This window comes from Balaenoptera physalus, assembly GCF_965194825.1.
Source record: "Balaenoptera physalus genome assembly, chromosome: 7".
Lineage (NCBI taxonomy): Eukaryota > Metazoa > Chordata > Mammalia > Artiodactyla > Balaenopteridae > Balaenoptera > Balaenoptera physalus.
The window spans coordinates 109,266,169-109,293,679 of record NC_138886.1 but is presented as its reverse complement, the minus strand read 5'-3'; the positions used below and the strand labels follow the sequence as shown (position 1 = coordinate 109,293,679).

The 27,511-nt window shown below is 36.1% G+C and overlaps 1 protein-coding gene across 2 annotated transcripts in view; it reads right to left on the bottom strand.

Moving 5' to 3' along the window:
- The window catches only part of LOC309664082 (uncharacterized protein), a 327,420-nt gene that overhangs the window by 149,422 nt on the left and 150,487 nt on the right, over positions 1-27,511 (bottom strand). The window lies entirely within an intron of this gene.

Below are 27,511 nucleotides of genomic sequence, written 5' to 3'. Positions count from 1 at the left end.
TGAAAAGTTCCCTAATATGGGAAAGAAAATAGTTAATCAAGTCCTGGAAACACAGAGAGTCCCATACAGGATAAATCCAAGGAGAAACATGCCAAGACACATATTAATCAAACTATCAAAAATTAAATATAAAGAAAACATATTAAAAGCAGCAAGGGAAAAACAACAAATAACACACAAGGGAATCCCCATAAGGTTAACAGCTGATCTTTCAGCAGAAACTCTGCAAGCCAGAAGGGAGTGGCAGGATATACTTAAAGTGATGAAGGAGAAAAACCTACAACCAAGGTTACTCTACCCAGCAAGGATCTCATTCAGATGTGATGGAGAAATTAAAACCTTTACAGACAAGCAAAAGCTGAGAGAGTTCAGCACCACCAAACCAGCTTTACAACAAATGCTAAAGGAACTTCTCTAGGCAAGAAACACAAGAGAAGGAAAACACCTACAATAACAAACCCAAAATATTTAAGAAAATGGGAATAGGAACATACATATCGATAATTACCTTAAATGTAAATGGATTAAATGCTCCCACCAAAAGACACAGACTGGCTGAATGGATACAAAAACAAGACCCATATATATGCTGTCTACAAGAGACCCACTTCAGACCTAGAGACACATACAGACTGAAAGTGAGGGGATGGAAAAAGATATTCCCTGCAAATGGAAATCAAAAGAAAGCTGGAGTAGCAATTCTCATATCAGACAAAATAGACTTTAAAATAAAGACTACTACAAGAGACAAAGAAGGACACTATATAATGATCAAGGGATCGATCCAAGAGGAAGGTATAACAATTGTAAATATTTATGCACCCAACATAGGAGCACCTCAATACATAAGGCAAATACTAACAGCCATAAAAGGGGAAATCGACAGTAACACAATCATAGTAGGGGACTTTAACACCCCACTTTCACCAATGGACAGATCATCCAAAATGAAAATAAATAAGGAAACACAAGCTTTAAATGATACATTAAACAAGATGGACTTAATTGATATCTATAGGACATTCCACCCAGAAACAACAGAATACACATTTTTCTCAAGTGCTCATGGAACATTCTCCAGGATAGATCATATCTTGGGTCACAAATCAAGCCTTGGTAAATTTAAGAAAATTGAAATCATATCAAGTATCTTTTCCGACCACAATGCTATGAGACTAGATATCAATTACAGGAAAAGATCTGTAAAAAATACAAACACATGGAGGCTACACAATACACTACTTAATAACGAAGTGATCACTGAAGAAATCAAAGGGGAAATCAAAAAATACCTAGAAACAAATGACAATGGAGACACGACGACCCAAAACCTATGGGATGCAGCAAAAGCAGTTCTAAGAGGGAAGTTTATAGCAATACAAGCCTACATCAAGAAACAGGAAACATCTCGAATAAACAATCTAACCTTGCACCTAAAGCAATTAGAGAAAGAAGAGCAAAAAAACCCCAAAGCTAGCAGAAGGAAAGAAATCATAAAGATCAGATCAGAAATAAATGAAAAGGAAATGAAGGAAACAATAGCAAAAATCAATGAAACTAAAAGCTGGTTCTTCGAGAAGATAAACAAAATTGATAAACCATTAGCCAGACTCATCAAGAGAAAAAGGGAGAAGACTCAAATCAATAGAATTAGAAATGAAAAAGGAGAAGTAACCACTGACACTGCAGAAATACAAACGATCATGAGAGATTACTACAAGCAACTCTATGCCAATAAAATGGACAACCTGGAAGAAATGGACAGATTCTTAGAAATGCACAACCTGCCAAGACTGACCAGGAAGAAATAGAAAATATGAACAGACCAATCACAAGCACTGAAATTGAAACTGTGATTAAAAATCTTCCAACGAACAAAAGTCCAGGACCAGATGGCTTCACAGGCAAATTCTATCAAACATTTAGAGACAAGCTAACACCTATCCTTCTCAAACTCTTCCAAAATATTGCAGAGGGAGGAACACTCCCCAACTCATTCTACGAGGCCACCATCACCCTGATACCAAAACCAGACAAAGATGTCACAAAGAAAGAAAACTACAGGCCAATATCACTGATGAACATAGATGCAAAAATCCTCAACAAAATACTAGCAAACAGAATCCAACAGCACTTTAAAAGGATTATACACCATGATCAAGTGGGGTTTATTCCAGGAATGCAAGGATTCTTCAATATATGCAAATCAATCAACGTGATACATCACATTAACAAATTGAAGGAGAAAAACCATATGATCATCTCAATAGATGCAGAGAAAGCTTTCGACAAAATTCAACACCCATTTATGATAAAAGCCCTGCAGAAAGTAGGCATAGAGGGAACTTTCCTCAACATAATAAAGGCCATATGTATCAAACCCGCAGCCAACATTGTCCGCAATGGTGAAAAATTGAAACCATTTCCACTAAGATCAGGAACAAGACAAGGTTGACCACTCTCCCCACTATTATTCAACATAGTTTTGGAAGTGTTAGCCACAGCAATCAGAGAAGAAAAAGAAATAAAAGGAATCCAAATTGGAAAAGAAGAAGTAAAGCTGTCACTGTTTGCAGATGACATGATACTGACATGATACTATACATAGAGAATCCTAAAGATGCTACCAGAAAACTACTAGAGCTGATCAATGAATTTGGTAAAGTAGCAGGATACAAAATTAATGCACAGAAATCTCTTGCATTCCAATACACTAATGATGAAAAATCTGAAAGTGAAATTAAGAAAACACTCCTGTTTACCATTGCAACAAAAAGAATAAAATATCTAAGAATAAACCTACCTAAGGAGACAAAAGACCTGTATGCAGAAAATTATAGGACACTGATGAAAGAAATTAAAGATGATACAAATAGATGGAGAGATATACCATGTTCTTGGATTGGAAGAATCAACATTGTGAAAATGACTCTACTACCCAAAGCAATCTACAGATTCAATGCAATCCCTATCAAACTACCACTGGCATTTTTCACAGAACTAGAACAAAAAATTGCACAATTTGTATGGAGACACAAAAGACCCAGAAGAGCCAAAGCAATCTTGAGAACGAAAAATGGAGCTGGAGGAATCAGGTTCCCTGACTTCAGACTATATTACAAAGCTACAGTAATCAAGACAGTTTGGTACTGGCACAAAAACAGAAATATAGATCAATGGAACAGGATAGAAAGCCCAGAGATAAACCCACGCACATATGGTCACCTTATCTTTGATAAAGGAGGCAAGAATATACAGTGGAGAAAAGACAGCCTCTTCAATAAGTGGTGCTGGGAAAATTGGACATGTACATGTAAAAGTATGAAATTAGAACACTCCCTGACACCATACACAAAAATAAACTCAAAATGGATTAAAGAGCTAAGTGTAAGGCCAGACACTATCAAACTCTTAGAGGAAAACATAGGCAGAACACTGTATGAAATAAATCAAAGCAAGATCCTTTTTGACCCAGCCCCTAGAGAAATGGAAATAAAAACACAAATAAACAAATGGGACCTAATGAAACTTAAAAGCTTTTGTGCAGCAAAGGAAACCATAAACAAGACCAAAAGACAACCCTCAGAATGGGAGAAAATATTTGCAAATGAAGCAACTGACAAAGGATTAATCTCCAAAATATACAAGCAGCTCATGCAGCTCAATATCCAAAAACCAAACAACCCAATCCAAAACTGGGCAGAAGACCTAAATAGACATTTCTCCAAAGAAGATATACAGATGGCCAACAGACACATGAAAGAATGCTCAACATCATTAATCATTAGAGAAATGCAAATCAAAACTACAATGAGGTATCATCTCACACCGGTCAGAATGGCCATCATCAAAAAATCTAGAAACAATAAATGCTGGAGAGGGTGTGGAGAAAAGGGAACACTCTTGCACTGTTGGTGGGAATGTAAATTGATACAGCCACTATGGAGAACAGTATGGAGGTTCCTTAAAAAACTAAAAATAGAACTACCATATGACCCAGCAATCCCACTACTGGGCATATACCCTGAGAAAACCATAACTCAAAAAGCCTCATGTACCAAAATGTTCATTGCAGCTCTATTTACAATAGCCAGGACATGGAAGCAACACAAGTGTCCATCATCAGATGAATGGATAAAGAAGATGTAGCACATATATACAATGGAATATTACTCAGCCATAAAAAGAAATGAAATGGAGGTATTTGTAATGAGGTGGATGGAGTTAGAGTCTGTCATACAGAGTGAAGTAAGTCAGAAAGAGAAAAACAAATACAGTATGCTAACACATATATATGGAATCTAAGGTAAAAAAAAAAAAGGTCATGAAGAACCTAGTGGCAAGACGGGAATAAAGACACAGACCTACTAGAGAATGGACTTGAGGATATGGGGAGGGGGAGGGTTGAGATGTGACAGGGTGAGAGAGTGTCATGGACATATATACACTACCAAATGTAAAATACATAGCTAGTGGGAAGCAGCCGCATAGCACAGGGAGATCAGCTCGGTGCTTTGTGACCACCTGGAGGGGTGGGATAGGGAGGGTGGGAGGGAGGGAGATGCAAGAGGGAAGAGATATGGGAACATATGTATATGTATAACTGATTCACTTTGTTATAAAGCAGAAACTAACACACCATTGTAAAGCAATTATACTCCAATAAAGATGTTTAAAAAATATATATAATTCTTCATTTAAATTTTTTTGGTTTTTTTCCCAGTTTTATTGATATATAATTGATGTACAATACTGTATAAGTTTAAACTGTGCAGCACCATGATTTGACTTATATACATCATGAAATGATCATCACAATAAATCTAGTGAACATCCATTATCTCATATAGATACAAAAGAAAAGAAAAAGAAATAAATTTTTCCTTGTGTTGAAAGCTCTTAGGATTTACTCTCTTAATAACTTTCATAAATAACATAGAGCAATGTTAGTTACATTAATCATGTTGCACATTACAGCCCTAGTAATTATTTACCTTATAACTAGACATTTGTACCTTTTGACTACCCTTGTCACCATACAAAGATATATTATTATTGACTATATTCCCCATGCTTTACATTTCATTCTTGTAACTCATTTATCTTGTAACTGAAAGTTTGTACCTCTTAATTTCCCTCATCTATTTCACTCATCCACCCACCCCTCTCCCCTCTGGTAACCACGTTTGTTCCTTGTAACTATGACTCTGCTTCTGTTTGGCTATGTTCCTTCATTTGTTTTGGTTTTTAGATTCCACATACAAGTGGAATTATATGGTATTTGTCTTTCTGTGTCTGACTTATTTCACTTAGCGTAATACCTTCTAGGTCCAACCATGTTGTCACAAGTGGCAAGATTTCATTCTTTTTTACGGCTGAGTAAAATTCCATTGTATATATAGTATGTACCACATCTCTTTTTATTCATCCATCTATCGATGGACACTTAGGCTCCTTCCATATCTTGACTATTGCAAATAATGCTGCAGTGAACATTGGGGTTCATACATCTTTTCAAATTAGCATTTTTATTTTCTTTGGAAAAATACCCAGAAGTGGAATTGCTGGATCATATGGTGGTTCTATTTTTAATTTTTTGAGGAATCTCTATTCTGTTTTCCACAGTGCCTGCGCCAATTTACATTCCCACCAACAATGCATGGGATTCCCTTTTCTCCACACCCTCACTAATATTGGTTATTTGCTGTCCTTTTGATAATAGCCATTCTGACAGGTATGAGGTAATATCTCATTGTGGTTTTGATTTGCATTTCCCTGATGATTAACGATGTTGAAAATCTTTTCATCTGTCTGTTGGCCATCTGTATGTTTTCTTTAGAAAAGTGTCTATTCAGTTTCTCCACCCATTTTTTAATTGGGTTGTTTGGTTTTTTTGGTGTTGAGTTGTATGAGTTCTTTGTATATTTTGGATATTAACCCCTTATCAGATATATCGTTTGTAAATATGTTATCCAACTCAGTAGGTAGCCTTTTCATTTCATTGATAGTTTCCTTTGCAGTGTAAAAGCTTTTTAGTTTGATACAGTCCCATATGTTTATTTTTGCTTTTGTTTCACTTGCCCGAGGTGACATTAAAATATATATATATTGCTAAGATTGATGCCAAAGGGTGTACTGCCTGTGTTTTCTTCTAGGAGTTTTATGGTTTCAGGTGTCATGTTTAAGTCTTTAATCCATTTTGAGTTTATTTTGTACATGGTGTGAGAAAGTAGTCCATTTGATTCTTTTGCATGTAGCTTTCCAGTTTTCTCAACACCATTTAGTGAAGAGGCTGTCTTTCCCACATTGTATATTCTTGCTTCCTTTGTCATAGATTAATTGACCATGTAAGTGTTGGTTCATTTCTGGGCTCCCCATTGTGTTCTGTTGATATGTGTGTCTGTTTTGTGCCAGTACCATACTGTTTTGATTACTGTAGCTTTGTGGTATCATTTGAAATTAGGAATCATAATACTTCCGGCTTTGTTCTTCTTTCTCAAGATTGTTTTGGTTATTTGGGGTGTTTTGTGCTTCCATACAAATTTTAAAATTATTTGTTCTAGTTCTGTGAAAAATGCCATTGGTATTTTGATAAGAATGTATTGACTCTGTAAATTGCCTTGGATAGTATGGTCATTTTAACAATATTAATTCTTCTAATCCATGAGCACAGTATATCTTTCCATTTGATTGCATCATCATCAATTTCTTTCATCAGTATCTTCCAGTTTTCCAAGTACAGGTTTTTTACCTCCCTAGTTAGATTTATTCATGGGTATTTTATTCTTTTGATGCAAGTTAAATGGGATTGTTTTCTTAATTTCTCTTTCTGATAGTATGTTGTTAGTGTATAGATTTTTCATTTTGATAGATAATTCAAATAAGTCTGTTAAAAATTTAAGCATAGCTATTATTAGAACATACTTGAGATCTATCATGCCCAAACTACTTAAGGAATTAAGATGAAACAGAAAACGTATTTATCTTACTGTTAAGGAAATGGGAAGTGGGAGAGGACATTTAATTTAAAAAACACAGTATACAGAGGTAAAATAAAATAAAATAATATGCCCTAAAGTGAACCAAGCAGATCAGAGTTTATAATGAATATGAATAAGTTCAACTTATCTATTTAAAATCAAGAATATTATATTAGTTTCAAAATAGCTCATTATTATTTCCCAAGGAAATATATAAAACAGAATGACACAGAAAGGTTAAAAACAAAACCTGGAAAAATATATTAGTAAAATGAAAAAATTAAAAATAGTAATATTAATACTTACTAAATATTCAGTTCAAAGAATAATTCAGGTAACCATATATAAAGAACTACAAACCCATATATAAATTGCAACAAATTCAGAAATATTCTCAACCTCTCATGTTTTAAGAAATTCAAAAGAAAGTGATAAAGGGATGCAATTTTCCATATATCAGATTGGCAAAGATGTGTTTGAGAATATTCAATATTTGCTAATAAGAAAACAGGCCCACTTAAATATTGTTTTGGTGACTATAAACTGAAACATAATTTTCAATTTTGCAGTAGCTTCAAAATATTTTATACATACACTTTGATCCAGCAGTTTTACTTTTAGGAATTCATTCTACAGATAAATTACACAATGTTGCAAAGATATCGTTACAAGGATATTCTTCGTTGCATTTTTATAACAGCAGAAACCTAGAAAGAATTAATAATCATCAACAGGGGGCAAAATAAATACATTTTTGTACATCCCTACAATAAGATCTTAGAAAACACTTTAAAAGAATGGATTATATCTATGTGTACTGACGTAGAAAAAGTCTAAAATATGTATGAAGTAAAAACAGTTAAATTTTATAACAATACATTTGTACTGTAATTCCATCTGCAATTTTAAGAAGAAAAGATAGACTTCATCTGTTGCACCACTGTGAATATCTTCATCAATTAGGGAAACATATGTAGTCATATCTGATTTATTTTTCTAATTATCAAACCTCAAATATTTTACCAGTAGGAAATCTGGTATCTTTCTGGAAGGTTTCTCACCTTCTTAACTTTAAATTCTGTACAAAATCTGGGGGTGGGGGGAGAGGCGTCCTCTTCAAGCCTGCTTCCATATACCAGACAAACTAATAGCACTGAAAAGGCTGAATTATTCACTATTACCATCACTTTTGTCCCGCCATAGGGCCTTGCTCTTAAACATTGACCCCGACACAGTATGATGATCACTTTTCCACTGCTGTGTTTGTGTCCTTGCTGGTTCAGATGTCTCCAAGGTTGCAGTTGCAGTTGCCTTCTCTTCCAAAGTGGCCAATCTGTTAGCACACACACACATGCTCAGCTCTCATCCCCAAATCACAACACTTTGCCAGAGTGGCAAAGCTTGAAGGAGGTTCAAGACTCGCTACAGTTGGTGTGAGAAAGAACCCCCTACTCTTTCTTGCAATCCAAGATCTGCTGTGGAGTGCTGGTTGCCAATCCAGAGGACCCTGCCTCAACCCTACAAGACACCGCCTTTCCAGTGAGCACCCTCTTAGGTTCTTAATGTCTTTTGATTCTAATAGATCTGAATGGGACAATCTCAAGTCATCAGAGAGTTATAACAACACTGGACTATAAAAAGGAAGGGGTTAGAGGTCTGGCGTTTCCTCCCATATATTAATTGAACAATATTCTCACTAGCACCTTTGAGTACCCTTCTACTAGGACAACGAGTCACTTACACTTACATAACTAATGTAGCCCACCTAAATGATGCTTCTTTTAATAAAAAAAAAATCTCCAAAGCATCGTGTTGTCCTTAACTCCAGACATAGAAGAGGCTGGCCTACATATGTATACACACAGACACACTGATTATTAACATGACTCTATCCAGTTCTGTGATTGATTTATTACTGTGACAATTCCACATTGCTTTCATTGTTATAGCTTTGTAATACGCTGACATATGATAGGGTAGATTCATTTATATTTTGATGTTTTCAAACATACTTGCCTTTTTTGTCCATTTTGTCTTTTGTGAAACTTTAAAACCTGCTTGTTAAGCTTAATAAAATATCCTACCAGGGGCTTAACTTCATGGTCCATTGAATTTTAAAAATAATTTTGCAATAATTGGCATCTTTACAACATTGAGTCGTTCTATCCAAGAACATGGTATGTCTTCCTGTCTTTATTTGACCTTCAGTTGTTTTCCTATTATATACAGATCGTGTACTTTTCCTGTTAAATAATTTATGATTTTATTACTCTTGTGAATGGGGCTGTTTACTCCACCATATTTTCTAATTGGTTGTAAATATTGATTAGGAAAGCTGATGATCATTGAACATAGGTATTGTAACCAGCTACTTTACTGTTCTATTTTATTATATCTTTCAGTTTGACTTTCTTGAATTTTATAGGCAGGCATATTGTCTGTTAATAGTGAAAATTTGTCCTATTGCCTTCCTAAAGTTTTTGTTTAATTGTTTCATCTTACTACATTGGCTTTAAGCTCTAATACACCACTAAATAATATTGGTTATGGTGGGTATTCTTGTCTTATTTCTGGCTGTTTCAGTTAGATGTGTTCAGTCCTGAATAATTCAACTAAAGTTTCCTTCTCCCCTCAGTAGTTAGAAGTTCATAGGTAGTTGGTGTGGTACAACTGTTCAAGAAGAGTGTCAACAGTGAGTCGAGCTCTTTATATCTTTCTCTGCATCTTCCTTAGTATGTTGGGTTTTCCTTAGACTCACTATTTGTGGGTTGAAAAATGGGTCCTTCTCACAATCAAGGCAAAAGAATGAGGGGAAATTCGGGACAGTCTGGTACCTCCTTCTATGAAGAAAGAAAAACAAGCTTTCTCAGAATGCACAGGGGACTTCCATGTACAACTGAGTGGACAGAACTCAATCCTATAACCACCTCTTACAGCAAAAGTAGCTGAGAAAATGAGTACTTAACTGAGCATCTTCGTCCCCCAAAAGGACAGTGTCGTTTTGTTAGAAAGGAAGAAAGGAAGAATGGATAATGGGTAGACAACCAAGAGTGCCTGCCACCCTGACTTACTGTGACTTACATTAGGCTATGTCTAATGTTTCAGAAATTATTAGGTTCATTTGTGTCATATATAGAATGGATAAACAACAAGGTCCTACTGTATAGCACAGAGAACTATATTCAATATCCTATGATAAACCATAATGGAAAAGAAAATTTAAAAAGAATGTGCATATATATATATGTATAACCGAATCACTTTGCTGTACAGCAGAAATTAACACAACATTGAAATAACTATACTTCAATTTAAAAAAAGAAATTATTAGGCTGGGTACTGTAATTTTCTGATAGAGAGTTTTATCAGCCTGAGGAAGCTCGGTTCTAGTCTTAGCTTGATGAGGTCTTTTAAAATCAGGAAAGAATATTAAATGTTATCAAAACTCCTGTGACATCTATTGAGAAGATAATATGTGTTTGTTTTTTCAATTAATATGTTAATTCAGAGTAATAGATTTCAATTGTTGTATCATTCTTGCAATCCTGGAATAAACAATGCTTGGAATGTGGTTATTCTGTCAATCCATTACTGTACTTAATTTGAAAATAACATTCTCATATTTTTTTGTATTAATGCTCTCAAGTAAAATTGATCTACAGTTTTCTTTATGCTATCGGTGTCCAGTAATTTTCATGAGGACTCTGTAACTACATAGAATAGATTAGTGGACTTCTTGCCTTTTTCTGTTTGAACAGTTCAAATAGAATTACCTATCCCTTCAAGATTAGGTAGAATTCCTTTCAGTAATGTAGGCCAGTAGCTTCATTGATGTGACAGATTTGCAACTGTGTTCTGTTTTCCCTTGATTATTCATATCTTCAGGTATTCTGTCATTGAAACAGTGGTTATTTTTTAATTTATTCAGTGATGTGCTTTATCTTCAATTTTTTAATATATAATTTTTATATGTAATTTTCTAATATATAATTTTGTTAAAAAATTTACTCTAAGTATTGCCTTGGCAGTTTTGATTTTGCTCACATTTTCATTCGTTCCCACATAGATTGTCATTTCAACATTGATTTCTTCTTTAACTTGAATTATTTAAAAGAATTTTTAAGAAAATATTCATGTGAATAGCAGAGGGTATTTCTTTTCATTTTCTTTTGTTGTTGTTATTTCCAATAGTCGATGTTTGTTGTTTTGTGCTACCTAGCATTCAGCCACCCCTCCAATTTGGAGGTCAGGCTCTACAGGATGAGTCTTAATGGAGACTCCAGAGATGAGGGTAGCAGCAAGATTCCAGTGGCAGCAAGTATCAAATGATCATGCACAAGATGACATCCAAACTGGACCTTCACCATGAGTTCTGTCTGACCTGTCCTTGTTGTATCTTACCTGGTTTTCCCACCTACGTCAGTTCTGTAGGCTTCCTACTATCTTTCCAATAACTTTCTTTGCTGCTGAAAATAGTCATAGTAAGTTCTTTTGCTTGCAACCAAAAGTACTTTTATTGGTAATTTATAATTTCCTATTTTAGACCTAGAAAATGTTCATAAAAATACTGTTTTATGGAAATTTATGGACATTTTTTCTTTGGGGCTTAATACACAGTCAAATTTTATTAATAGTCTATTTTTTTCTCATCTCTGGTTTATTAGATACATTTTATGTATCAAAGATTTTTCTAACATAATTAAAGACTTTTTTTTTTTCTTTTGGCTTATTAGCTTCTGAGATAAGTGGATTTAAATCTCACATTGTTGTTATAATTCTGGCCAGGTCATGAACATTTCATTGGTGGACTCCCAAATGTTAGTATCTGTAGGCGTTTCTCTTGGGTCAGTTTTTCCAGAGAATAATCTTCCGATCCTTTGCCAAGAGAGATAGAAGGCTGGCTGCCAACATGCTAGCTGAAGAGTATCAAAAGACAGCCAAGAATATCCCTACCAGACATGTATTTTCTCTTGAAATACAGGCTTCTCAACTGCTTTTTATACAGTGCTTAACCGCTGGCCTAAGACATGGTATTCCATGGTTATTTCTATTAGAAATAACCTCCTGTCCTCTGAAGTGCTGGTGAAGCTGGGCAAGGTGTCCTGTTTGGGACAGGAGGAGAGGTACTAGGGTTTAACTAATCTTTACACAGACTTCCAACTCCCTGATTTTAGTTATGCCCTAGTAACCTAGGTAACCTATTGCCTTTCCAGAGTTCTGTGATTCAAATGCCCTTGTTTCTCATTCACATTTCTTCTCCAAGCCCTTAGGTTTCAGCTTTCTCCTTTATGCTGAATAGATCCCACTCAGCCAGCTGTTTCCTTTGTTCCAAATCTGCTGACATCTCTGGTCCACAGTCTCCCCTCAGTTCTACTTTTCCTTTTGGAGAGTATACATATATTCATATGTATATGTATATGTATATGTATATGTATATAATGGGTTTTTATAAGTAGGTTTTCACTAGAGAATAGAGGTGTTTCTTTCTCTTTCTTTTCTTATTGTGTAGTGATAAAGGTAGTATTATTTTTCTCCTTCCATTTTTTTTCTCCTTCCTAATGTATATAGCTTTTCTCCTGAAGGTCAGGCCAGACTGGGAGGGGGATGAGGAAGAGAGGTGCCTGGGGTCCATGTAAGGAGGCACTTGATCCCAAGTAATGACCATGCATTTGCATGATGCTAATAGTGAAAACCCCCTCTAATATTGTATCCTAGATGCCTCTATTGCCTTACCTTTGTCCTAACTCTGCTGAAGTTATTCCCTTGTCTGCACTGCACTCAAAGTATAGAACTCAAACTCATACCATTATTGGCCTTAGGAGTCATGGGACAGAATTTGGAGCTGCCAGAGTGGCTAGAAATTAATGGAGGAAGTCACAGAAGGGGAGCTACAAAATTAGTGTATAAACTTCTCTCAAATTCTTTGCTGATCCCTGAACAATACATGTGTAAGACTCCAGGGAGCTTAGAACAAGTCTCAGCACCCCTCAGAGGGTGATACCAGAATCCAAATTCTCTACAATGTTCTGCAACGTTGAATCTAATATAATCTATAAGCTTTAGATAAAATAAAGTATTTTTAGATTCACAAAGAAGTTTAAAAATATGACCTATAAGTGAAGAAAAAAATGGTTAATAGAAACAAAACTACAAATGTCCCTGACATCCCAAATTTAATTAACAAAGTAGGACTTTTAAGTTACCATGATACATACTATGTTAAAGAAGCTACAGGAAACAAAAATGGATTAAACGGCAAAAGGGTGGGGAATTTCAAGGGATATATATATTTTTTCCTGTACTGAAGCCATATTTTATATATTGAAGTTATAAATAAGAACAAAAGGAAATCTTAAAACTAAAAAATATGATAACTGAAAATAAATAATTGTTGGATGGTAATAACAGCAAACTGGACACAACAGAAAACCAGTAAATGTGAAAAAAAAAAGTCAAGAAAAAGTTTAAAAATTAAAGCACAATAAAATTTTTTTTTATAAAAGAATGAAGAGTGTGTCAATGACAAGGGGGACAGAGTTAAGTTGTCTAATGCATGTGTAATTGTAATCTCAGAAGGAGAGAGGAAAGGTAATTGTGAATAAAAATACTTGCAGAAATGTTGGCTGAAATTTTTCCAAAATTGGTCAAAAATGGCATCACACAAATACAGGAAATTCTAACAGGATAAATACACACGCAAATCCATATGGAGGTATATCACAATCAAACTGCTAAAGAACAAAAATAAAGAGAAAATCTTAAAAGAAGTCCAGGGAAGAAGGCACATTAGCTATAGAGAAAGAAGGATAGCAATAAATTGACTTCAATAGCAATAATTGACTTCTCAGAAACTATGGAAGCCATAAAACAGTGGAACAATATTTTTTAAATGCTGAAAGAAAGGGACTGTCAGCCTAGAATTTTACATCTAGGTGAAAAATATCTTTAAAATGGAGGCAAAAGAAAAGTCATTTTCAGATAAAATCTTCTTGAATTTGTCTTCTACAAATCTGTACTACAAAAAATGCTAAAGGGAGTTTTTCAGATAAAGGTGAAATGATGTCAGATGGAAATTTAAATCTATAGGGAGAAATAAAAAGCAGTAAAGATGGTAACTACGTGAAAAAACAAAAAAAGACTAGTTTTCTTTCTTTTTCAAAATTCTTTAAAAGTCCATTGACTCAGTGAAGCAAAAAAATAATAACAATATATTATAGGGTTTATAACAGCAGTAAAATATATTGCAATTATAGCACGGGAGATGATAGGGATATACATAGAAACACATTGCTGTAAAACTCTTACATTGTAAGTGAAATGACGTTATATTAATTCAAGGTAGACAGTGATAAATTAGATGTATATTATAATCTCTAGAGAAAATACTAAAAAAAAAAAAAAAAAAAAAGTCTGTAAGTCCTTTTCTGATTAGAGAAATCAGAAAGTCACCCCGGAACCTACCAGCAATGCTCTGAACAGCAATGTTGTCCTCCCAAGCTCCTAAGTCTGGGCCCTCCTACCAAAGTAGAAGGACATAGCCTAAGCCTTTCTCCCCATGTTAGAGAGACTACAGAGAAAGGTGTGTATATGTAAAGAGGTAGAGACATAGGAGGCATGTAAGTAACTATCTTATTTCAGTCATTGTGTAAGTGATACCTTGCTTATGTTCTGATGGTTTTATGTGATCCGAGTAACTGTGGTACGCTGTGGTGGGCAGGTAATTTCTGGAGGCAATCGGAGGAATCAAAGTGGTTTGGACACGGCTACAGTGGTATATGTGGACCACTCAGGTCTACCCAGAATCAGTTTGCTTACTGGGACCAGTTCATACCTCTTGGCTAGTAACCAACCTTAGTCAACCACATGCATGGGAACAATATCTAGTCACATTCTGTACATATGCTTTGTGTGCATATGCCTTGTGTGTGCATTATGGTAAATTTCAAATATGCTTTAGCCAACTGGTTCCCAGATAGAAAGGACCAGGGAAGCAAGTAAACACAGTTTTCAGTTTAGGGATTCTTATGCACACAAAGAGAGGGTACAATGGAAGCTACAGACTAGGAAAACGTGTTATTTGTTGCACAATAGAATGGCAATAAAAGTAGTTACAAGTACCATAAGGTAACCTTAGGAAGCACTACAGACACATGATCTATCAGAGATCAATGAGTTACGAGATACTATTAAGGAGCCTTAACAATTGCAGGTTCTATATGTCTATGGTTATGATTAAATGCCTGAATTTTAATATGTATGGATTAAAAACATGAAGATATGGGTCAAGGAGGCGAAATGAATGAATATTTTATCATTTTCAATTTGTATCCATGGTGATTAAAGCCAGAAAAGGAAAGTGAAATTCTCTTCTCCCTCCCACCTACAGAGCATTATCTGGCCCCTACTCCCAGCATAAAGCACTCCTGCTTTCCCACTATGGGTCAGAGTAAATACTGAGATGCTGGTCATTTGCAGCTGTCATTCATAGTCATCACCCCTAAGAAACAAACCAGTTCCAAAACTGCATTCCCTAACTGGAGGGTTTGATTTAGGCCTTCTCAAGAGTAGTTCTTCTGTTAATCAGAACCCTAACTTGAACTTATATGTCATCTTCCTTGAGAAAAATTTTGTAAAACCTCCTTTTATATGTGATATTAGAGTCAGCAGTGTATCTCTGAAGTAGAGCTGAAATGAGAAACAAAGTCTGCAAAAGTGCATTTTAGCTGTGTTCCACCCCTCTGTCTCTACCTGTGTGAGTCTGGGCAATTCCCCCCATTTTCCTGAACATCAGTTTTCTTATTTATAAAATGAGAAATTTCCATTTAAGCAGTGGCTCTTAAATCCTTCTATATCATATATTCCTTTGACAATTTCACAAAAGTGATAGGTAAATTTTCTCAACAGAAGGATGTACAAAGCTGGACAAATGTCTCTCCTCTCACATTTTCTATTTTCCACTTTGGTACCTTCCAAGAGCAAGCTAACAACAAGAGGTATTTTTAATAATTTGATCCCCTGGCTGATATGTAAACTTGATGTCTGATTGATTTTAGAGATTTTATCCAAAAGCAAGGACTCCTGTTGTCTTTCCTTTCACATTCCTCTACCCACAGGACCTGAAGTTTCCCCTTGCCCTGTCCAGCAAGTGAAATACACAAGGAGGCAAGAACTCTGGAGAAAAAGAAGAGGTTAAAGGACCAAATAACTGTGCAAAAGGGGAGTTAGAACACAAGTAAGGAGATCACCACTGGAAGAGATGCATCCACATGGGATGCCCCAATTGTCTCTGAGAGAGGTCTTTCCTTTCTGAATAGGGAACAAACTCACTAATTTCTCCTCACTCTTTGGACTCTGTATGGGTTGGGCTGCATCATTTGAACATGAATGAAAGACTTAGTCTTTAAGGGACTCTGTGTGTGTGTGTGTGTGTGTGTGTGTGTGTGTGTGCGTGTGTGTGTGACCTGAACCTGCCCTTCTGCTGTACAAGAGATCCCTAGATTTTTGTATGGATGATGAAGATTCAAAGAGAGCTTCTCATGAGACAAACCAACCAACCAGTTGCACTTTATGGCTTTTCATCTCCTCCCCCATGTGGTACACATTTACAAAATTTTACATTTCATGGGTTCACAAACCCCTAATGTCCAACCCATGGCTCGCAGAATGAGAACCTATACATTAGATAATAACTAAGTTCCTTCCTAATATCTGGAGCCTATACCTATCTTTGCATAAATGTTTTTGTAGTAGAGAAATTATGTTTTATATTGGAGAGAAGAAACACACAGAGCAGCATAACTCTGCTCAATCACACAGATGATCAGGGGAGAACCATTCCTAGTGGTAGATATCTCTTAAGCTTATTAAAGAATTGTGTTCACCTTCACTGCTTGAAATGACTGATCCACTTCTGGACAAGAATGAAGAAATTCAGTGGGGATTCATATTGGATACATTTTACCTAGCTAGTGAGAATTCAACCAAAGAGTGTAATGAATTGATTATTCAGTAAAAGTTCCAGATGAGAGTCAAGGTTTTTTCCAAGTAGATCAACAACCCCAGTCACTGGAGCCCTCACTAGAGTACTCAGCTTTTCTCCCTACATGACCCTGCACATTTAATCAGTGCCCACAGATTCCAAGGTCAATATTCTCCTCATGAATTGACCAAATTTCATTCTGAAGGATTTCAAGTGCAACAAAAGTTGATCCACTGCAAAGATGAAAGAGCTCCTTAACAGCTGTGATAAAAGAAATTAAAACAATTGGACACTCTTTCCACTGGGAATTATTAAACTATTTTCATTAAGACCCACACATACCAGTGCCCTGGTAGAGTTGACAACAAACAAATTGAAATGAATGATGACAAAGCAAATCCACGCCTACATTTGGAACTTATAAAAAAAAAAGCAAAACACTTGCAGAAAGAAGCTAATTTTCTAAAATGTCTATAAAACTCCTCAGTAGATTACTTTTGGCATAAAAACACAATAATTTTATAAAGTCAATAATGTCAATTTATATAGATTTACTGGAAATTTTTTTATAAAATATAGCCAAAAATCAAAAGGACAGTTGTGTCCTGTGACTTTACTAAATTCATTGATTAGCTCTAATAGTATTCTGGTGGCCTCATTAGGATTTTCTATGTAGAGTATCATGTTATCTGCAAACAGTGACAGTTTTACTTCTTCTTTTCCAATTTGGATTCCTTTTATTTCTTTTTCTTCTCTGATTGCCATGGCTAGGACTTCCAAAACTACGTTGAATAATAGTGGCGAGGGTGGACACTGTTGTCTTGTTCCTGATCTTAGAGGAAATGCTTTCAGTTTTTCACCACTGAGAATAATGTTTGCTGTGGGTTTGTCATATATAGCCTTTATTATGTTGAGGTAGGTTCCTTCTATGTCCACTTTCTGGAGAGTTTTTATCATAAATGGGTGTTGAATTTTGAATCTCTTGCATTCCTGTACACTAACAATGAAAGATCACAGAGAGAAATTAAGGAAACAATCCCATTTACCATTGCAACAAAAAGAATTAAATACCTAGGAATAAACCTACCTAAGGAGGCAAAAGGCCTGTACACAGAAAACTGTAAGATACTGATGAAATAAATCAAAAATACAAACAGTTGGAGAGATATACCATGTTCCTGGATTGGAAGAATCAATATTGTGAAAATGACTATACTACCCAAAGCAATCTACGGATTCAACGCAATCCCTATCAAATTACCAATGGCGTTTTTAACAGAACTAGAACAAAAAATCTTAAAATGTGTACAGAAACACAAAAGACCCTGAAGAGCCAAATCAATCTTGAGAAAGAAAAACAGAGCCGGAAGAACCAGGCTCCCTGACTTCAAACTATACTACAAAGCTACGGTAATCAAGGCAGTATGGTACTGGCACAAAAACAGAAATATAGATCAATGGAACAGGATAGAAAGCCCAGGGATAAACCCACACACCTATGGTCATCTAAGCTACAACAAAGGAGGCAAGAATATACAATGGAGGAAAGACAGCCTCTTCAATAAGTGGTGCTGGGAAAACTGGACAGCTACATGTAAAAGAATGAAATTAGAACACTCCCTAACATGATACACAAAAATAAACTCAAAATGGATTAAAGACCTAAATGTAAGGCCAGGCACCATAAAACTCTTAGAGGAAAACATAGGCAGAACACTCTGTGATATAAATTGCAGCAAGATCTTTTTAGACCCACCTCCTAGAGTAATGAGAATAAAAACAAAAGTAAACAAATGGAACCTGATTAAATTTAAAAGCTTTTGCACAGCAAAGGAAACTATAAATAAGATGAAAAGATAACCCTCAGAATGGGATAAAATATCTGCAGATGAAGCAACTGACGAAGGATTAATCTCCAAAATATACAGACAGCTCATGGAGCTCAATAGCAAAAGAACAAACAGCCCAGTCAAAAAATGGGCAGAAGACCTAAATAGACATTTCACCAAAGAAGACATACAGATGGCCAACAAACACAAGATAAGATGCTCAACATCACTAATTATTAGAGAAATGCAAATCAAAACCACAATGAGGTATCACCTCACACTGGTCAGAATGGCCATCATCAAAAAATCTACAAATAATAAATACTGGAGAGGGTGTGGAGAAAAGGGAATCCTCATGCATTGTTGGTGGGAATGTATATTGATAGAGCCACTATGGAGAGCAGTATGGAGGCTCCTTAAAAAACTAAAAACAGGACTACCATATGACCCAGCAATACCACTACTGGGAATATACCCAAAGACAACCATAATTCAAAAAGACACTTGCACCCCAATGTTCATTGCAGCTCTATTTACAATAGCCAGGACATGGAATCAACCTAAATGTCCACTGACAGAGGAATGGATAAAGAAGATGTGGTACATATATACAATGGAATATTACTCAGCCATAAAAAGGAACGAAATTGGGTCATTTGTAGAGATGTGGATGGACCTACAGACTATCGTAAAGAGTGAAGTAAGTCAGAAAGAGAAAAACAAATATCATATATTAACGCATATATTTGGAATCTAGAAAAATGGTATAGATGATCTTATTTGCAAAGCAGAAATAGAGACACAGCCGTAGAGAAAAAATGGATGGATACCAAGGGGGAAACGGGGGGATGGGAGGAATTGGGAGATTGGGGTTGACATATATACACTATTGATACTGTGTATAAAATAGATAACTAATGAGAACCTACTGTATAACACAGGGAACTCTACTCAGTGCTCTGTGGTAACCTAAATGGGAAGGAAATCCAAAAAAGAGGGGCTATATGCATACATATAGCTGATTCATTTTTCTGTACAGTAGAAACTAACACAACATTGTAAAGCAACTATACTCCAATAAAAATGAATTTAAAAGAAAAAGACAGTTGTGGAATAACAGATTAGTCATCGTAGTTCATTGAATTAGGTATATGTATCAGGAGGCAAGGTTATGGCTCATCAGAAATGGTTGATTGAGGAGAGTTTGATAAAGTGGTTATTTACAACGTATATTTAGTTAGGGTTATCCTGGGAAACAGAACCAATAGAATGTGTATATATATACATATATATATATATAGAGAGAGAGAGAGAGAGAGAGAGAGAGGGATAAAGAGATTTATTATAAGGAATTGGCTCATGCAATTATGGAGGCTGAGAAGTCTCAAGGGCTGGAGCCAGCAAGCTGGAGACCCAGAATAGCCAATGGGTAGTTCCAGTCTTAGTGCAAAGTCTTGAGAACCAGGAGTATCAATGATCATATTTCCAGACTGAAATCCAGAAAGAATCCAAGAAAAGCTAACGTTTCAGTGCCAGTCTGAAGGCCAAAAAGGACTGATTGTCCAGCTCAGTAGTCAGGGAGGAGGAGTTCCCACTTACTCAACCATTTTGGTCTATTCAGGTTTCCAATTGATTGGATGAGGCCCACCCACACAGCAAGAGGGCAATCTGCTTTACTCAGTCTGTTGATTCAAATGTTAGCCTCGTCCAGAAATACCCTCAAAGACACACCCAGGATAATGTTTGACCAGATGTCTGGGCACTCCATAGTCTAGTCAAGTTGACACATAAAATTAACCATCACACATGGTATTGACTAAGTTTAAGAAAACCAAGTAGCTGGGGCTAGAAACAGAATCCATATTCTGGGTTAACAAGAGCCAAGAGGTATTACAACACCTAGGCCTGGAGGAGGGCATCCTTAGCACATCCCAGAGAGTTCAGAGGTTGCCCAAGGACTGAGTCCTTTGCAAGGGGAGAAGCAATGGAAAGAATACCCTAGGGATTAGCTTATCTGATCATAGATCAGCATAGAAAAGAGTGGACATTGAACATGGATGAGCAAAAGAAAAATAACTAGTATAGCATTATCTTTAAAATAGGGGAAACAATGAAAATTATAAAACCATGGCAGAAAGCTGTAGCCATGCATGCATGCTTGAATGCACTTGATACCTTGCTTGGTTTGTGAGTTATATTAATACAGCTGCTATAAAACAAAATACAGATACTGAGGCCCCACCCACACCAATCAAATAAGAACCTCTGAGACCTGATGTCAGGCATGAGTATATTTTTAAGTTTCTACAGGTGATTCTTTCCTATACCCCCAATAGGACACTACTTTGAAGGATGCTTGTTTTCATCTTTCATCTGGTTATTTTGGGATCATATCTCTATTTCCAAAATAAGCTATAAGAATTCTTTTTTCTAAGATAAAGTGCTTCTATGATGCTAAAAATTCTTCTGACTTATTTTCACTGAGGTGGCTACATTGATTATTGAAGTGTTATACTGTATATACACACGGATCTATATCAGTCTAAAACACATGATGGTAGAAGTAGCACATCTACATACTTTCCCCATGAAAGCAATGCTCCCAGAACAACAGGGAAGAACTCCCCTAAATTAGGAAACCAGGGTCAAAAATTGATGGTAATACTCAGGGAAAATTTCTCAATCTCATCATTTACCCTAGAGCCTATTATCCTGAAATGACATCTCCTGTTAATTCTTTTCTTGATCCTATTTTCTTTATTAAATCCTTTTGAAAGCTGCAGTGTCATCTTAACCTTCTAAGAAGTGAGGCATGCTCTTCACACACATGTGACAGTGGGAGTTATAATGGGAGGATAAATAGAAGAATATATTTAATATACAGACATATAGATGGATGCTTTATGTATATTTCCCATTAAATATTTGCAACTATTCTCTATCATATGCATCATTATGGTATTTTTTAAATGATAAGTTTGTGAGTCATAGAGATTAACTAATTTGCCTGAGGTCACATTGTTATTGAATGGCCAGACCAGGGTTTTAATTATTCCAGAGACTGTAGTCTTTTGGCTATCTTATATCTCTGCCCATTTAGGCATGAGGGCTGGAGCCACTGAGACAGCCTTTAGGATCTGGGAACCAATTTTCAACATCTCCACAACAACCAGATTTGTTTTACAATATTTGCAAGGGGTGACAGACAGTAAAGTTCTGTGTTTGGGACACAACTGATTTCAAAATGGGTTTCTTGAATTACTCATAGAAGGGAACACAGGGGTCATGGCACAGAAGACTCTATCTACTGAGATTATGCCTCAGTGCATCCCTCCAGCTAAAAAGGTCAAGGAGATCCCAACTGCCAGGAGGAAAGGTAGATCTTTGCAACATGGCAGGGTCAACAGGTGACGTGCAAAACAGTAAAGGGAAAAATTAGTGAAAAGCACATACTTTCAGAGTAAGTATGTAAATATTTATGTAATACCAGTAATATTTTTAAATGCATAGTCAATTATCATTTTTATCATTATTGAGAAGTAAGTGACCATTTTGAAGAACACATTGATCATTGCCTACTTGAAACCCTGCCGCACATACAGTTATAACACAAATACAGGTTGTAATATTTATCTTAAGGGAGAGTAAATGGCACGAGAAGGATAAGGAATCTAAAGACAGAAAAGTTTGGTCTGAGTCTTGGTGCTCCCATTTATTTTCTTTGTGACTTCAAAAAATTACTTGATCTCTCTGAGTTTGAGTTCATTTGAAAGATTGTTATAGCTCCAAAAATAGCACTTATGGTTGTTATTTTGTATACTTCACAGTACTGTATAGAGTACAGTAGTACAGTATCTTTATCTCAAGCCCAGGATGTCCGGAAGCAAGCGTAAAAGCAGCAGTGAGGTAGCTGGTACTTCTAAGAAGCACCAGCTGTTGTACTGTACTACTGTACTTTTAAGGTACTGTATTATAAGATTAAAAATGTTTTCTTTACAAAAAAATAGCACTTATATCTGAACATTAAGTGCCAGGAGTTCTTGTAGGTGCTTTGCATGAATTAATTCATGCAATGTTCATAATAACCTTATAAGGTAGAGCTCATTATTATTCTTATAAGTAACAGAACCAGGGTTAAAATATAAGAAGTCTCCTCCAAACCCCAGCTCTTAACTACTCTTATACTGAGTGTATAAATGCCTATACTATTTGGTTTGTGTAATTATTAAGATAGTGTTTTAAATGCCTGACAAGGATCGATAAAGGTGAGTTTCTTGTGGTAAAAGAATCTCACGGCTGTCTTTCCTGCCCCATCCCCACTTCAGTTCATACTATAAAAGGAGCAATGTTACTGTGGATTCATTAATTTTAAGGATAATCATTGGCTTTAATTTTCTAAAAGTAGAACCATAGTGGGGGGGGGGGTGGATAATTAAGTCAATTTTAAGGGAAAATGACCCTTTTTTTTTACTGGTTGACATATCTAGGGTAGCCCTTTTTATCACTGAAGAAATTGAATGAAGATAATATCTTTGTGTCTGCATGTCATTATGATACACTAAGTCTCATGACACATAAAACAACTGAAAACAAAACCAGAATAATCAGCCGACTTCTAGTTCAAAATGACACCTCTTCAATAAGCTCTGGTAAGACTTCAGATATTTCACACTAATAGCCAGAAAGATACAAACAGATGAAAAATCACAGCAACAACAACAAAACAGAAGGCTGATAGTCCTTACTGGAGGCAGTAAAAAAGCATATTTAATGCTGTAAAAAAGAAAACTGAATCAATTGAGTGGAGTCAAGTTAGCAAAATTCACAAAGAAATCTAAGAGATCAAAAGGTTAACAAACAAGGGAAATGGTAGAAAGAGAGGACAGGCTCAAAATATCAATGCTTCTGAAAAATATACAGTCAATTCTCACTATTTGTGGTAGTTATTTTCTATAAAGTCATTCTGAACACTGAACTAGTGAATCCTGGACAATTGCTCCCAGGGGAAATACAGAGTTAGGTTCCCGTGAGCTTCTGGACACATTCGTCAACTGATTAATACATAACATTTTTATGTGTATTTCTGTTTAAAGATACCTTATTTCATATATATTGTTGATTAATTAACATTGAACTCACAGCCAATAGCACTATAATTCCTGCCTGGAAACTCTCGTTTTCTCTATAAGGCACGTGACAGTCTTCTTGCATGTTGGAACACTAAACAGCACTATGCTTGAGTGCCATTGTAAACAGAGAAATCACCAACAAAAAAAGCAAAATGTAAAAAAATGTGGCATTAAATACACCATGAAAAGGACACTGTTTTCCAGTATGAGAGCTGAAACAAAAAGGCAGAGTGTTGCTTTGTCTATCTCAGCTGAGAACTTACTCATCATGAGGAACTGAAATTTTTTGCTGCTCTGTGCATGTGAATGTCCGCAAATGACTATAAAAGTGCCACAAGCGTTGATTTCAAGGTTACAAATAAACTTCATTGAGTAGGCAAATTCACAAATACAGCATCCATGAATCATTGGGATTGACCATATGAGAATGTATGGAACCCAAATAACAATCAAAGATATAATAGAGTGAAACTTTTTCAAGCAAAATCTGACTCTATGAAATTGAGAAAGCTCATCACATCCAAGGTGAAATCAAAGAAGAGATTGACTGTGTAACACATTCTGGCAAAATATCTGAGCTAAGTCACAGAAGGAGCATCCAAAATGGAAATTAAAATAGATTAGCATAAATAAACAAAACACTAAGGAAAGATACCTCCAGTAGAACAATGGGCAATGTATGTAAATGGAATGCTCACAAGAAAAGTAGGTACCCAATAAGCATAAAGTGATTCAAACTCAATATGCACAAGTCTGGGTGGGGCAAGGGGGCAGGAAGGTGTATCCTTGGGGATAAGTGGGGAGGAGTTAGCATTATAGAAAGGAGGGCACACAACATCCTTGGTAGGAAGACTAGATTCACGCTCATCAGATTTAAATACACACACACACACACACACACACACACACACACACACCCTGATGTATGTGACTGATCAAAAAAATGGAGGCTTTGAGTAATAGGTGATTATCCCTTCAAAGAGAGTTGCTTTTAAAAAAATGAAAAAATTGGGTCGAATCCTGATCTGCAGCCATAGGCAGCAAGGACCTAGGGCGTGTATGTGCGTGCATGCATGCGAGTGTGTGTATTAAATTTGAATTTTCCTATGGTGGAGATACATAGTCTATGAGATTGTGGTTGGGCACTTGTCCCTAGGAAGTCACAAAGAGGTGAAAAGCAGCTCTGTTTCTGCTGGAAGAGCGAAGAAGGAAGGGGCTAATAGCCAGGGAAACAGGCCAGACTGTGGATATTCAACCCAAAAAAAGCACAAACACATGTCACCCTGAAAATAGTACTGGCTGGACATATGATGGACTTGAAGAGCCTGTTGAGAAAGAAATCACTGAGAACATTTTAATTCTCTTCAACCATTTGACTTCTGCCACGACTGTAAAAACCACAACAAAGGGAGAAAGGTTTACACACTGTGGGAGGGAGGATGTGTGAAGAAGGTCACCCCCAATGAAAGATGCACTACCAAACGTGCAATGGCCTTCAACTCTTATTTTCCCATAAGCCAAATGAGGTACCCTGCCACCTCATTCTACAGCTCAAGATTTTCTTAAGAGAAAGAGCCCCTGGATTGTTCACTTGTGAACGTAAACTGATGCCCCTATCTCTTATGCTGGGGGCAATAAAGCTCTGCTCACTAATCCAGTGACATAGAAACTTAAATCATCCCTCGATTCTGGTGTAAGAGGTCCTTGCTGCCTATCAAGACATAAAGGGTTTATTTCAAGGTGGGTGAAAACTCATCTCTACAACAATAGAGAATGAGAGATTAATAAAATGCAAAATTCCTGGATCACTCTAAGTTGTACGCCTGTTCTTTTTTCATGCAGACATTCTTTTTTTTTTTAACATCTTTATTGGAGTATAATTGTTTTACAATGGTGTGTTAGTTTCTGCTTTATAACAAAGTGAATCAACTATACATATACATATATCCCCACATCCCCTCCCTCTTGTGTCTCCCTCCCAACCTCCCTATCCCACCCCTCTAGGTGGTCACAAAGCACTGAGCTGATCTCCCTGTGCTATGCGGCTGCTTCCCACTAGCTATCTATTTTACATTTGGTAGAGTATATATGTCCATGCAGACATTCTTAAAGCAGCCTTCCCACCAAATCAAATTTTCACTTGGGGAGAGAGTAGAGCACACAGGGAAGTATTCATAATTAGGGAGAAAAATTCATTTTAAGTAGTCACTTAGCATTACAAAATAAGTAATGCATTCATCAGCAAGAGCTAAGCATATCACAGGGAACAAAGTAGAGCTCGCTATTTACTTGTGATCCTTCAGAGCATTGGTTATACCTGTGTGACCCAGAGTGTGGGCTGCCATCTGAATGTGTGTCATATCCATTATGGAAGCAGGCCAAGGAGGTTACATTTCTTCTTCAATTCACTCTTCTAGTAGTTATGCTAATAAGTTGCAATTTAGCCTCTCATGACTTTTCATTACATTTACAGGCATTATGTTCTCACAAGGGATGTTACACTAAACAGTTCATGTTTAAATCCATTAAAGGCACCTTGCATTCTTCACAGACGCACAGAAGGGGGTTGACATTCTCAACCCTACTTCCAATTGCTAAGTTAATTATTTTTCAATGACATGCCTGTTACACTGCCTTGAAGTTTCAGAAATCATCACATATTAAGCAGTTTTCAGAATATTGATTTTTTTTTCCAACCAAACTTCAGGGAAAATATATGTCTTCAAATTCTTACCTTACCCTTACCTTCATCTGGGTAGTTATCTCTCTCGTGATTAACTCACAGCAATAAATCTCTCTCTGATCTAGTCTTTCTTTTTCCCAGCAAGCATTATCATGACTACCCTGAAGAGGGGCACCATGACAAAAGCATGGGTGTGTGGCTGTGTGTTGAAGAGAGGCAGTGGTAAATCTCTTCATGAGTTTACACGGCTGATTCGAGGATAATCGTGATTCACTGGATAATATACTTCCTCAAATTGCAATTTTGAAATATGTAAAGAAGTAGGAATTGGGAAGGGAGTATTAGAAAGTGGGGAGAGACTGTATCCTTATTCTCTCTCTTAAACTATAATTATGCTCACTTGGTAACTTCTTCTAAAATTTTCTATTTGTGTGGATCTCTAAACAAGAGCCTGTAGCATTTCCAGTATAAAATCCAAAACTCTTAAAAGTTGGTTTCAATACCTATTAAGTCCCACCACTTTTTAATTTGTTTTGAAAATATAATGTAACTGTATAATAGCAGGGGAAAATCAGTTTTTATCCATCATTCACAATCTGATCTTCCCAACTAAATTATTTTACCTTTTCATATTTCCTACCATGTTTGCACCAATTTATGCCATATGCGTGCACACATGCACACACACACACACACACACACACAGGATATTTTCACAGTGAATGAAATGATACATACACTGTTATACACCTATATAATTTATATGTACATGTAATATACATATTATGGACATATATGTGTATAATTTATATTTCTTGATTATTGGAAACATGAACATTACCCATATGTTCATTTGGAATTTGATATATGGCTATTTAGCTATCAATTATTTCTCTCATTCCTGTGACCAC